Below are 13,129 nucleotides of genomic sequence, written 5' to 3' on the forward strand. Positions count from 1 at the left end.
TAAGGTTCTTAATCCCTAAATGAATCTCATGAGTCTTATGGGATATGAATATTCCTTAAATTACTATAAAGCCCCCCTAGATAGTACCTTTTTCCCTTGAGTGTGATATGGGTACCATTAGGAGGCTTTCCACACAAGAGATGGCTATTGGACCTATGTTCCAAATCAAACTTCTTAGGCCTTTGTCCCTACATTCCAAACAGATCTTTTAAGGCCTTTGTCCCCATAATAGGCCTCAAACCACCATACAAACTTGAATCATTGCCCTCTTGGTGGGATATTGACATAAATAGAAATTTTATGTACAAGACATAGGTCTCGAGGCCCTCATCATAGTTAAAGAAGGAAAGCAAGGGTCATATGATACAAATTAGTCTTTTAAGGCTCACAATTTTTATCCTTTAAGTGATATATTGTCACCATTAGAATGTTTTAGACATAATGGATGGGTCTTTAGAGCTTGACCACATTCATGGGAGAACATAGAGGTTCTCAGGTCCTGAATGAACTCATGAACAATGAGGAAACCCTTCAACTACTACAGAGGCCATTTAGAAGGGATATTTGGCCTCTAATTGGGATATGGGTGCCATTAAGTGATTTTTTCCACCAAGGATGGGTCTAAAGGTCTTAACTATGGTTAGGAAAGGAATTAAAGGGTATTAATTTGTATATAAATATTTTCAAGGATTTAGTGCATCAACAAGGCCACAAAACACCATTACAGAGGCCCTCTAGGAGGGATCTTTGATCTCTAAGTAAGATAAGGATGTGTGTGCCTATAAAAGTTGTTCATATTAGGAATGGACCATAACATATTAATCATGGTCAAGAATGGAAAAGAACGGACATATGAAGATTCTAGGGTTCATGGGACAAAAGGAGGTCTTAAACCATTACACACATCTTTTAAAATGGATATTCAACAACCAACTAGGATACATATGTCTTTAGTGGATATTGTTCACTAGGATGGGTGGCAATGCCTTATCCATGGTCAAATGGGATGATTATGAGGTTTTCTAGACTATATGGTTCTTAAGGCATTGTCCATGGTCCAAGGATAGAAACCAATATCTCAAGGACTAAGATACGCTTTTGTGGTTCATAGATGATGCATAGGGCCTAAAACCACCATAGAAGCCTTAGAAATATAATGTTTATTTGAAAAGTACAATATTGAAATCATTATGAGGTTTATCATGCTATGTATTTGTATAAGGGTCATGGTCATGGTCTAAGGACAACCACTACTATCTTAGGGACAACCATGTAACATTTTATTAATAAATGAATAAATATATTGATGAAAGGATTAAATCATGCCAAGATAAGAGGATTTTACATTTAAAAACTAAAGTCTTAATATCTTAATCTATCTATTTATTGTACAAAGAGATTCTTGTAGATAAGTCAATGATAGTTTTGAGTGGCTTGGATGCCAACCACCTTGTCATCACTTGGAATGGTAACATGAAATTGAGAGGTAGGATGTATGAACATGAGCTCCAAAAATATATTACTGACCCTTATGGTTGTCCTTGGACCATGATCAAGTCCCTAACACTTATCCATGGTTTGCCAAATTATTTAATGGTGTGAATGTTATGTAATTTGGTGTAATGATTTGGTGCGTAATGATTCTACTTATAGAGCCCGTGTGGTAGCTTCAAACCCTATGCATATTACATGAACCATAAAAGAATCATTTAATACTAAATACATTGCTTTCAATTTTTGGAGAATGGGTTGTGGCTTCAAAACCATATACCATGGAATACTTTGTAATGGTTCCCATATGACCATACTCAAGACCTTGAGAACCATCCGATGGAAAAATCTCCACATATATCCCACTTGCTAGCTAAATATACCCTTTAAATGGTGAGAGTAGTGGTTTAATACCTCCTTGCCCATAACTATTAGAAGCTTCATTTAGGTCACATGACCCTCTTTCTCTTCACTCCACCATAATCATGATCTTGGGATCCATCTCTAATCTAAAAATCTCCATGTAATGCCTATATCCCACTTAAAGGTCAAACATCCCTTTTAGAGAGTCTCTTTGGTTCGTTGAGATGACGTTCATGGAACAAATCCTAAAAATTTTTAGACAACATATTTTACGGCAAGTTTGTTTAGTGTTTAAGACTTATCAAAGCTTTCAAACGAGTAAGCTAATCTTATAGTGAATGGACTTTGTTTATAACCATAAATTTAATAGGAATCAGGTAGAAATTTAAAGTACAAGTAAAGTTTCACAAATAATGCAAGACCTTCACATAGTGGAACAATACCTTTAAAGATATTGTGTGGCCAAAATTATTGTAATATATATGTTATTAAAATGATTAAAAAATATTATTAAGAAGCATTATTTAATTTCATAATTTTAATGTGTGTTAAAAACATTATTCCATATTGTTAAAAATACTTCTTAATCACATTATTTATGATTATCAAATAGTGGGTCGTGTCATTTTAAAAATTGAGCATATGTGGGACAATTTTTTAAGCCACGTGGTTCGAGTTTATGTTGTTAAAAACGTTAACCGCCACATTGAAAAAAAGCGATAAAAGCCGTCAAATGAGGAAACCAAAAGACCATAAAAGCCATAAAATAAGGAACACATATTAGGAGAAAAAAGCCACAAAAGCATCGAAAGAGGAAAACATATTACGAGACTTTGAATGCAGGAATTGGCGGGGTATTGGTGCCGAACAGAAGCAATATCTGAATCGCTGGAGATCCCGTTGTAGGTCTTCGAAGGGATTAAGAAACCAGAGCCGGGTGAGCAGGCCGACTTCCGAAGGAATAGGTCCCGTCAATTGATTTAAAGATAAATCAATCTTGCTCAGCATTGAACAGTTTCCAAGGGTCCCAGGAACCGAACCTGTGTGGGCGTTCCCGGAAGAGCCCAGCAATTGCAGGTTCTTTAAGTCGCTCAACTGGTGCGGAATGGTCCCTGTCAGAGCATTTGCAGAGAGGTAGAGCTCCCTGGGTTGCCATAGACGTCCCAAAGCCCGTGGTATGTTACCCTTAAATCCGTTATGGGAGAGATCGAGAGACTGCAAGAGCGATAAATTCCCCAAGTGGGAAGGGATGGTGCCATTCAGTCTCATTCTGCTTATATTGATTCCTATAACTCGCAATTCGTGGCTGTTGCTACCACATTTGACACCCGTAAAATTGCATAAATGGTTGGAAGTATAATTCCAGTTGCGCAGGGAGAGCAAGGGATAGTTAGTTATTGCGCGTTTCAACGCCATCAGAGCCGCCGCATCTGCGGCTTCACCTCCACGGGCTGTCATAATATTAAACTCTAACGGTGCCTTGGCTGTTACCAGTGAAGACACCATTATGAATGATAAGAAGCAGCACGAGATAAAGATTGAGCAACCCATTGTCATCGCAGTAAACCCTACCTCAAATTTAATTTGCAGACCCTGGCTCTCCACTTATACAATTGCAGTAGTAACTCGCTTTAACTCCTACTTGGCGATGGTCACAGCAGACTTCGACCTTTGGTCTGAATGCACACGATGTGGATGCGACGTGGCCGAGAACAGGGTTCGACTTTGGCGTTGATACGATGTTATGGCGACCTTCTTTGGTTATTCATGAGCTATTTTTTGTTTTGTTTTGTTTTTTGTGTTGTTGTTTTTTGTTTTTTTTTTTTTCATTTTTCTGTTCTTTCTAAATATTTTGCTGTTGCTCTGGATGTTGGTATTTTCAGTTTTGTGGTTATTACTTTCTTGATGTTGGTCTGTATTTTGGTATTTTCAGTGTTGTGGTTATTATTTTCTATATCTTCAGCATGGCCATGCTTTTTCATTTCTTTCTTTCTTATTACCTATTTTTTCTTTGGTTGTTTTCCCTCGGGGTTTAATGGACTGAAACGGAACTTGCCCAAGTAGCTCACAGATACAATGGCTACAAGTGAATGCTTAAGGTTAAGGTATGTTTGAGTTCATTTATCTGATTTTGGGTGAATTTCTGAACTGTGGATGCAACTTACATTGAATCTTGTCTAATTTGCTATAATTGTGGGTTTATTTATTTGATTTTGGGTGAATAACTGACCTCAAGTCTTGACCTATTTGCTATAATTGTAGGATGTAACCGACATGGTGAAATTCGGCAAGAGCGGAGAAGGGAGGTGGGAAAATACTTTAGGGTATTTGATTCTGCCGCTTCCCTGCTGCTTCAGCAAAACTTTGGATTATGGTCGAATGACAACTGCGATGACTAAAAAGAATAAATTATCTCTTGAGGCACCCTTTAATTACGCCAGTGGGAAACCACTAAGGAACCTCACTGCATCCAGGTAAGTGGTTTCGACCCTGTAGAGATACATGAAGTCTTATATTCCTCTGCATGAAGGTAAATTTTGATGCATGATGATTGAGTATAGAAGTAAGTAGGTATGATACATGATGGTAAATACAAAGATTGTTGTAGATGGTGATTGATGGTTGAGTTGTTCTATGTAATTCAATAGAGACAGTTGCTCATGTCTTGATGTGTCCTCCGTTCAAAGAGAATCTGGTCATTGAAGATTAAAGTGAAGTGAAGAGTGAAGTGGTGCATTGTTCTATCAATTGATTGTTTTATTTCTCCTTGGTCTAGTTTTGACCCTGTAATTGAAGAAATGAAATGATAATGTAAATTGAGGTGATGTATGAGCTATATAGTCGGTTGGTTTTCTCCCTTTCATTGGGTAAATTGTTTTCTAAATTATGCTCTGCGGCTAAAAACTGTGTATGTATGAGCAGCTGTTTGCCCCTTGTATTTTCCTAGTTAAACTATCTATCAAATTATATTAGAATTCAATGTGTTTTTCTGAATTGCCCTTGCATGATTGATTCTAGTTGTTTCATTATTTTTGTCCAGTAAAAGAAAATAATATCTGGTCAGTTAGCCTCTTAGCAGATTGATTGGATGATGTGCTTGATCGATAGTCAGATAATTGATTTCATTGATGATTTTCTCTCTCCTTAGTAAATTGATGAATATATTGTAATAGTGGTGTCTTTCTCCTGTGTAGTGATGTGTTTTGTTTCCCATTTCTTGAGGAGAGAGTCAAAATGATGGGAGCTTGAGAAGTATCAATGTATTTCTATTGGTTATCTTGTGCTTTATGTATGTATTTCTCTTTCTAGACTATAAAGTGACATCTTGTTCCTCTAGAGTGAGTTCTCTAGTGAGGTGATAATGGGTGCTGTTAGTAATCAAAGTGTGGGTGGTTTAAACATATTATATAAGGGATAAGCTACTAAGATAGGAAATATAAAGTGACAGGGATCGAAAGTATCTTTAGTAAATGGAGATAGCTTATAAGGAGATATCAAGTAGTCTCTTGAAGGAGTTAAGCCTCTTAAGGAGATAAACAATATGCATAGGATAAAGAGTCTTAAGGAGATAGACATTATGCATAGGATATACTCTTTAGCAGAATAAAGATAATAAAGACAAATTAATAATAGTTGCTTTTGTCCATATTTTCTAATATCTTTCTATCTCTCTTTACTTGTTGATTTTTGTATTTGTCTTGATCATATATGTAGAGGTTGGTTTATATTGCACGATACATTTTCACTTGGTCATTCTTTTTCTGATTTTCATGTTCTTTATGCTAAGTTACGGCTGTTTTGCAGATGTTAGACATATGTTTAGACTGTAAATAACTGTTTATGCTAGATCATTATGCGAATGTGCTGGGTCTCTTTCCTCATTTTTGTGCATCCTATGGATTTCTTGTTTGTCAAATACCATATTTTAGATTGACTTACCCTTGCAATAGTAACAAGCTTTTTCCACCTGAATAATGACTCAATATAATATGTAGGTTATGCTCATAGATACGTTTATATACCTGTAATTCAAAGCAAAAGTTTATTCAACCATAGTAAAAGTCAGAGTTATCCACATAAAGGCTTAATCAAGACTATGATAGGGTCATTGTTTTATGTCAAGAGTTTTACCAAAGTCTTCAATATGAACAACTTCACTTAATAGAGTTTATATAAAAATGCATGAAACTTACATGAATATAATCCTTCACAAAAAGGTTAAGCAGTTACTTTTGTACCCAAGAACCAGAATCTTCCATTTTTACAAATGGACCAAACCAAATTTGCTTCAACTTTTTTTGGATTTGGTTAGTCGAAGAGGTTCAAGCTAAGTTATCAAATCTTAAAAAGTGGTAAGTCCAAGGAGTCCAACGAAACGAAAGAATCGGTATATGTGCTTATCATCCCTTCTCTAAGTTGTCTAAGAAAGAATCATAGGTAAGTTTGGGCTATCCATCTAATCTTAAGAGGTAATTTAGGACGAGCATTCTACTAATATGAATATCTCTTTCCAATGAGGAAACATCAATAACAAAGTTTTGACTGGGGTGTTTCAACTTTCAACGCTGGGAGTGGGCAAGCACTATGATGAAGGTTGGTTCTTCGCCCCTACCGTTAGAAAGCAATGCCATCAAAGACTATCCTATCTTTTTCAAAGGGTATCTTATCAAAGGCTATCACAAATCTTATCTAAGGTAAAAGGCTATCATAGGTGATCATATAATCAAAGAGTCTATGTCATTCATCTCCATGATCGATAGTTGATTTTGGAGGAATGAAGCTTCTTCTTTGATTGAGCCACAAAACTAATATCAATCCCCGTAGGAGAGAAAATTCTATGATAAACCTATGTTTTGTGTTTGTTTTCATTCGAGGAATTACTGTTGAGAAATCTAGGGGCAACTAGATTAGGTGATTTCTCATACTTTGATAACTGCTTTTGATGTCTTTTTACTTAACTTGATTAACTTCTTCTTCAATTTGATTATTATTATGTTTTCTATCATCAAACAACTACCAAACAATAAAGATCAATGAGACAAGAGGACATAAAATGTAGGCTGTAAGCCAGGGCCAAAACCTCTCCTCTTGAGAGGAAAACCCACAAGAATTCTTCTCTTATAAAATTTCTAATGCCGAATTCCAAGACCTAAGACCCTTGTCAAAGACCCCATCAAGACCAAGTCAATCCTTCTTCCTTAATGAGCTTTCCTTCCAGCAACTTCTCTAACAACTTCGACTCCAACAACTTCTCTAGCAACTTCGACCCCAATAGTTTCGTCTACAATTTCAACTTATTGCAGAAACCCTAGCTTTTGCACGTGCGGGAAAAGATGGTGATTTCTTCTTTCTCCTTCGCTTGGGGATATTCTTCTTCCTTAGTAATTCAGCTTGCGAAATGCTCTTTTAGATACCTAATTTTGACCTTCCAATGTGACTATAAATTTCGGTCTAGATGTAGCAAGATGATGCCCTAGATCTCGCACGTGTGAAGAGATATAGCCCAAAATAGATTCAAAATTTCTTTTTTTCTTTTTTCTTTTTCCAGCTTCTTTTCCTCTATTTCACTCTTCTTTTGGTCTTCTTTCTTGCCTTGATTGAACTTCTTGAGAGTTGGATGGATATCCTTCAAGTGAGGTCAATGTCTCTTATATATAGGCTCCTTAGGAGGCCAAATTGCTGTTATTAAGACCGACTTGATCCTTCTTGTAGGCTGACTTGTTGCTACTGTTTGACAACATTTTGGAGGGTCTTTATGACACTTTTGACTTTATAATTTTTTTTCTTTACAATATACAACATGCCCAAAGGGGCCTTACACGTATGACAATGACTCTTGTGACTTCATAATTCTATGACAAACTTAAAAGCACTCAATGGGTGGTTGACCTACAAATAAATTTACCCATGCTTTCAAAATATAATAATAAAATTTCTTTTTCTCTTCCCATCAAAATATATAAAATCATGATTACATTAGACATTATGAAGATCGAATCTAGTTACACTTTTTAACACTCCCTCTTCACTAGGGAGGTATTCACAATCCATACAAGGTACTTGGACATTCTCATACTGAAGAATTCACATAAGGAGTCAGATTGGTAAGCCATCTCATAAGCTATCTTATTAGATTATATCAGTGCATCTCATCATATCAACCAACATTGTCACATAGCAAGGCCTTGACTAACAACTCTATCTCTCCACAAGATCAGAGCACAATGCTGGCGAAACATTGACTAATAGACACCATCATCATTGTCCCTTAAGGCACATACCCCATCCAGATGTTCACAAGGTATGCCCTTTTAAAATTTAGGGCCATTCCTGTCTTGCAATAACACATCCTCAAGGAATTCCCTCTTCAACTACTCTTGCCTATTGGATGTCCTACCACATCCTCAAAGAGTATCAGAATCAATCTCAAATGCTTATCCAATTCTCCATTTTTTCTTCATAACATGTAGACAAAAATGATGTGTCTATCTCTCCCTCTCAACTAGGGAGGATCTGCACGTTCCTATAAATGGAATATTCCCAAGCTCCCTTTTAACAAGGGACTTGCCCAAGCTTCCTCTCAATTAGGGACTTGTTTCCAATATCAACTATTTGCTCTTTAGTGGAGATAATGGTACTATCAGCTGCTTGTAGGGCTCCTCTTTCTGTATCATGTCATGAACTTCATCTTCTTCATTATGGAGCCTTCTTCTTCATAACTTCTTTGTTGGGCTTCGACCATCTTTCTCCATCACTTCCCTTCAACGAACCATAGGGTTGAACCAATAGTCATGTCATCCTTCTTTTCATCGAAAAGTGATCTTTTGGTTCACATTCGACTTTCCTTTATACAACTACCTCTTCCAAGTCATGTTTCTTTCAGGATCTTCCATCCCATCTCATGAGTACTAGTTGTATGTGACATCTACAACTCTATTTCGGTAGCTTTATTTCAACCCAACGAAATGTTTTGAAAAATCAAAATGAACATCAAATCAAAGTTACCTTTTTATGATGGCCTTTTGTCATGACATCAACTTCTTGCAACCTTGACATCTTGCACATGTATGAACCCATCTCCACGACATTCATTACCAAGTTTCTTCTTTTGTAGTATATATATCACGATCTTTATACCTCCTTCTTCCATGGAGGTGTCATAGCTAATTCTTCTAGTTATCGGATGTTGATCACTTCTCTTATCTTACATGACTATAGTTGCATCTTTCATGAACTTTTCTTCCTTTCTTCCTTTCTTCACATATTGCTTTCCTCAGGATCTTCTTTACATGGTTATTTCAATATAGGAACCATGATTGTCAACCACTTCATATACCAGATGAGGTCATATTATGTTGATTTCATCTTATCAATATATAGAAGAGTTCAAGGCACATTGTCTACATGCCTTCATGCATCATTCTAATGGGAGAGATCCTTCTTCTTGGATCATGCTCATGAGATAGAGCATTTAACCATGTTATTTGCAACTATATGATGACATGCCTTTATCTATTAAATATATGCATACCTCTTCCTCCTTGTGGTCATCTAGACTTCCTTCGGTAGCTTCCTTTCCTTGCTTGAAGATGAAAGTACTTCAACCAACTTGGCGTGCTGCACATCTTGGTTATCATACCTTACTAGTGGATCCCACACAAGGTGGAATGTGGACTATTTGTGTGGCACTTGGTTTTTCTAAGTAGAGGTGAACCTTCTCATAAAGATTCCAGTGGAGGATCTTAATGATCCTCATTCTGCAAATGCTCCTTTCTAATAATGATGATATATGATGATCTCTTTATCTTCTATTTTTGCTAGATGACTTTGTCCAACCATATATACTGCTACTATGGTTATCCTTCTATGCTTCCTATGAAGAGGCCATGAGTTACTTCCTTTCTATTATGAGGATTGTTTTAACCTCAAACTTCTACTTTGGCTATGTCATGCTTCTATGATGATGTCATCTTTTGTTCTGCTACAATGCATCCTATCATACTTGTGTTGCTTCCTTCATGACTATTGTAAAGAAAGTGAAGGAGGTTATTTTAGTCATAATAAAGATCTTTCATTTTCTCCTCCTTTGACTTCTTCTTTTCGGGTTCTTGTACTTCTTCAATGATATGGGCTTCATTTCTATCTTTTCTTTTCTTGTTGTCCTTTTTGAGTTTAGGACATTTTCTCTTAAAGTGCCCATATTCATTACATTCATAGCATTGGATCTTTGACATGTCAAGCTTCTTCTTTTTCCGAGGATCGAACTTTCCAAACTTCCCTTTCTTTCTAGCCATAGTTGCATATGCTTGAGTTTGATCACTTGATGCAACATCTCATTTTGCCTTCAACTTAGTTTCTTCAATCTTACATAATGACCCAAGTTCACTGAATGGAGTGGCTTCCTTCTTTCCATAGATACTTGATACAAAGTTGCCCCATTCATCAGGTAGTGCATTTAGCACAACAATGGTCATTTCTTTTCTCCTAATTCTTGTAGTTGATCTCTTATTTGAAATACCTTCGTAAGGTATGAGGCTATTCCTTCATCCTTAGATACCTTCATTTTGTATAATTTGGTTCTGAATGATTTAACTTCTCCTACAATGCTTACAGAAAACAATTCTACCAACTTTTCATAGATATCTTTCAATTTCTCCAATTTTGCTACATAAGGGATGAGGGAATCCTTGATTGATTCTATGAGGATTCTTTGAGTCCTTATTTCCCCTTTCATATATTTTGATAGTGCTTGAGCTTGTTCTTGAGATGGTTTAGGGATTGAACCCTTAACATATTTAATAACTTCATTCTCTATGAGGAATAAATCTATCCTCTTTTTACATGGAAGGAAATTAGATGACCCAATTAATTTGTTGCTCTCCTTGCCAAATGAAGTCACGGTAATAGTAGATTTAGACATAAATATAAAAATAATTTTCAAGTGAAGATGCTCCTTTGATGATGATATCTTCAACTTGATGCTTTCTTGATGATGTTGATTTGATGATCTTCTTCAAGTATGATGTAGTGCTCATTCTTGCTTCCTTGTTAGATGATTGTAGAATGTGCAAGCTTCCCAAGAATGCTTCAAGTGTATAGCCCTTCTTTGAATGGAGGTAGGGTTTTTGTGGTCTTCTTCTTCAAAGTGGTACTCCTTATAGATGATGTGATCCTTGTGATGAGATGAATGGTCCTCCTTGATGCTTCTTAGTTCTCCACGATGATCTCCTTGTGCTAGGCCCTTATGTATCCATCTTCAATGGAGTGATCTTCAGGTTGCCTTTCCTTGTTGTAGTCACTTTAGCTCTGATACCATGTAGAGAATTCTAGGGGCAACTAGATTAGGTGATTCCTCTTACTTTGATAACTACTTGTGATGTCATTTTACTTAACTTGATTAGCTTCTTCTTCAACTTGATTATTATTGTGTTTTCTATCATCAAACAACTACCAAACAAAAAAGATCAATGAAACAAGAGGACATAGAATGTAGGCTGTAAGTTAGGGCCAAAAACTCTCCTCTTGAGAGGAAAACCCACAATAATTCTTCTCTTCTTATAGAACTTCAAATAACGAATTCCAAGAACTAAGACCATTGTCAAAGACCCCTCCAAGGCCAAGTCAATCATTCCTCCTTGATGAGCTTTCCTTCTAGCAACCTCTTTAGCAACTTCTCCAACAACTTCAATCGCAACAACTTCTCCAACAACTTCGACCCCAATATTTTCTTCTGCAATTTTGACCTATTGCAGAAACTCTAGCTCTTGCATGTGGTGATTTCTTCTTTCTCCTTCGCTTGGGGATCTTCTTCTTCCTTAGTAATTCGGCTTGCAAAATGCTCTTTTAGATACCTAATTTTGGCTTTCCAATATGACTATAAATTTCAATCTAGATGTAGCAAGATGATGCCCTAGATCTTGCACGTGTGAAGAGATATAGCCCAAACAAATTGAAAATTTAATTTTTCTTCTTCTAACTTCTTTTCCTCTATTTTCCTCTTCTTTCTTGCCTTGATCGAACTTCTTGAGAGTTGGTTTCAAGTTAGGTTGATGTCTCTTATATATAGGCTCCTTAGGAGGTCTAATTGTTGTCTTGTAGGTTGATTTGATCCTTCTTGTAGGTTGACTTGTTGCTGCTGTTTAACAAGGTCTTGGAGGGTCTTTATGAGACTTTTGACTTTATAAAAAAATTTCTTTACAAGACACAACATGCCCAAAGGGCCTTACATGTATGACAATGACTCTTTTGACTTCATAATTCTATGGCAAACCTAGAAGCATTCAATGGGTGCTTGACTTACAAGCAAATTTACCTTGAGCATGAAACCCATGCTTTCAAAATAATAATAATAAAATTTCTTCTTCTCTTTTCATCAAATACATAAAATCATGATTACATTAGACATTATGAAGACCGCACCTAGAGGTTAACCCTCCCCTGGTAATTCGAGGTTGAGGGTAGGTAGGCAGGCTTAGCACGAAGGATGTGACCATATGAGGAGCAACCAATGATGGGCTATCATCTTCCTAGTGTTATTGGCATGCCCTTGAAACTCAAATGTAGCGAAACTCCTAGCTTTTGGTTGCAGTGGAGGGAGTAACATTGGGAGAGTCAACTCTATAATATGTTCTCTAACTTTTTAGCAGTAGGAACGCGTGAGTATAGTCCCCTTTATCGAGATGATAGTCCCCTTGATCCAAATGATAGTTAATGAACACTTCGAAGAATAGCTATACTTTGCAAAAACACTTCTATAAAGAATTTATTACTTTACTTAACATAGTGAAGTGAAGGAAGAAACAACTTCTATTTGTAGGGTTGTTTATATCTCTAGGAGGAGCTTTCTATAAAAGATCGCTTTGTTTACCCTTGTTTCATCATAAGTGGGCCTTTCATAAAATGTATATCTTATTTACAAACTAGACCTATCCTCTCTAATAATGGAACCAACACCCATCTACCAAATGTCTTCTATTATTTTGAGATTGGGTCATCGCCCACACCTTTGTTTGAAACTTGAACCCAACACCTGAAGCGACATGATGGAAACACCATATGGTTGACTAGACATTGAACTTTCCATTTAAGTGAGGGGACATGCAGGGAGAAAGATACCCCCCTTAGATGAGATTTGCAATCATAGCGAAATTATGTATGTTAAGTTGATCCTATCATTGGTAAGGGTGCAACACAAATTCTCTACTAGATCAAGGTAAGAAATTGGGTGGTTATGAAATAATGAATTATTGCACCCATACCTCCATTTGATCTGTTA

General features: G+C 36.5%; 1 protein-coding gene across 3 annotated transcripts in view; it reads left to right on the forward strand.

Annotated features, from left to right (window-relative positions):
• The first annotated feature begins 2,657 nt into the window (after positions 1 to 2,657).
• LOC149166583 (uncharacterized) overlaps positions 2,658 to 13,129 on the forward strand; it is a 75,396-nt gene continuing 64,924 nt past the window's right edge. For all 3 annotated transcript variants that reach the window (XR_016260886.1, XR_016260885.1, XM_089432685.1), the window contains exons 1-2: positions 2,658 to 3,959; positions 4,117 to 4,328. The gene's annotated coding sequence lies outside the window, so the exon portion shown is untranslated. The remainder of the gene's footprint in view (positions 3,960 to 4,116; positions 4,329 to 13,129) is intronic.

Source organism: Pinus tabuliformis, chromosome 5_1 (assembly GCF_031772625.1).
Source record: "Pinus tabuliformis cultivar Carrire ecotype Pingquan chromosome 5_1, CPIR1, whole genome shotgun sequence".
Classification (NCBI taxonomy): Eukaryota; Viridiplantae; Streptophyta; class Pinopsida; order Pinales; family Pinaceae; genus Pinus; species Pinus tabuliformis.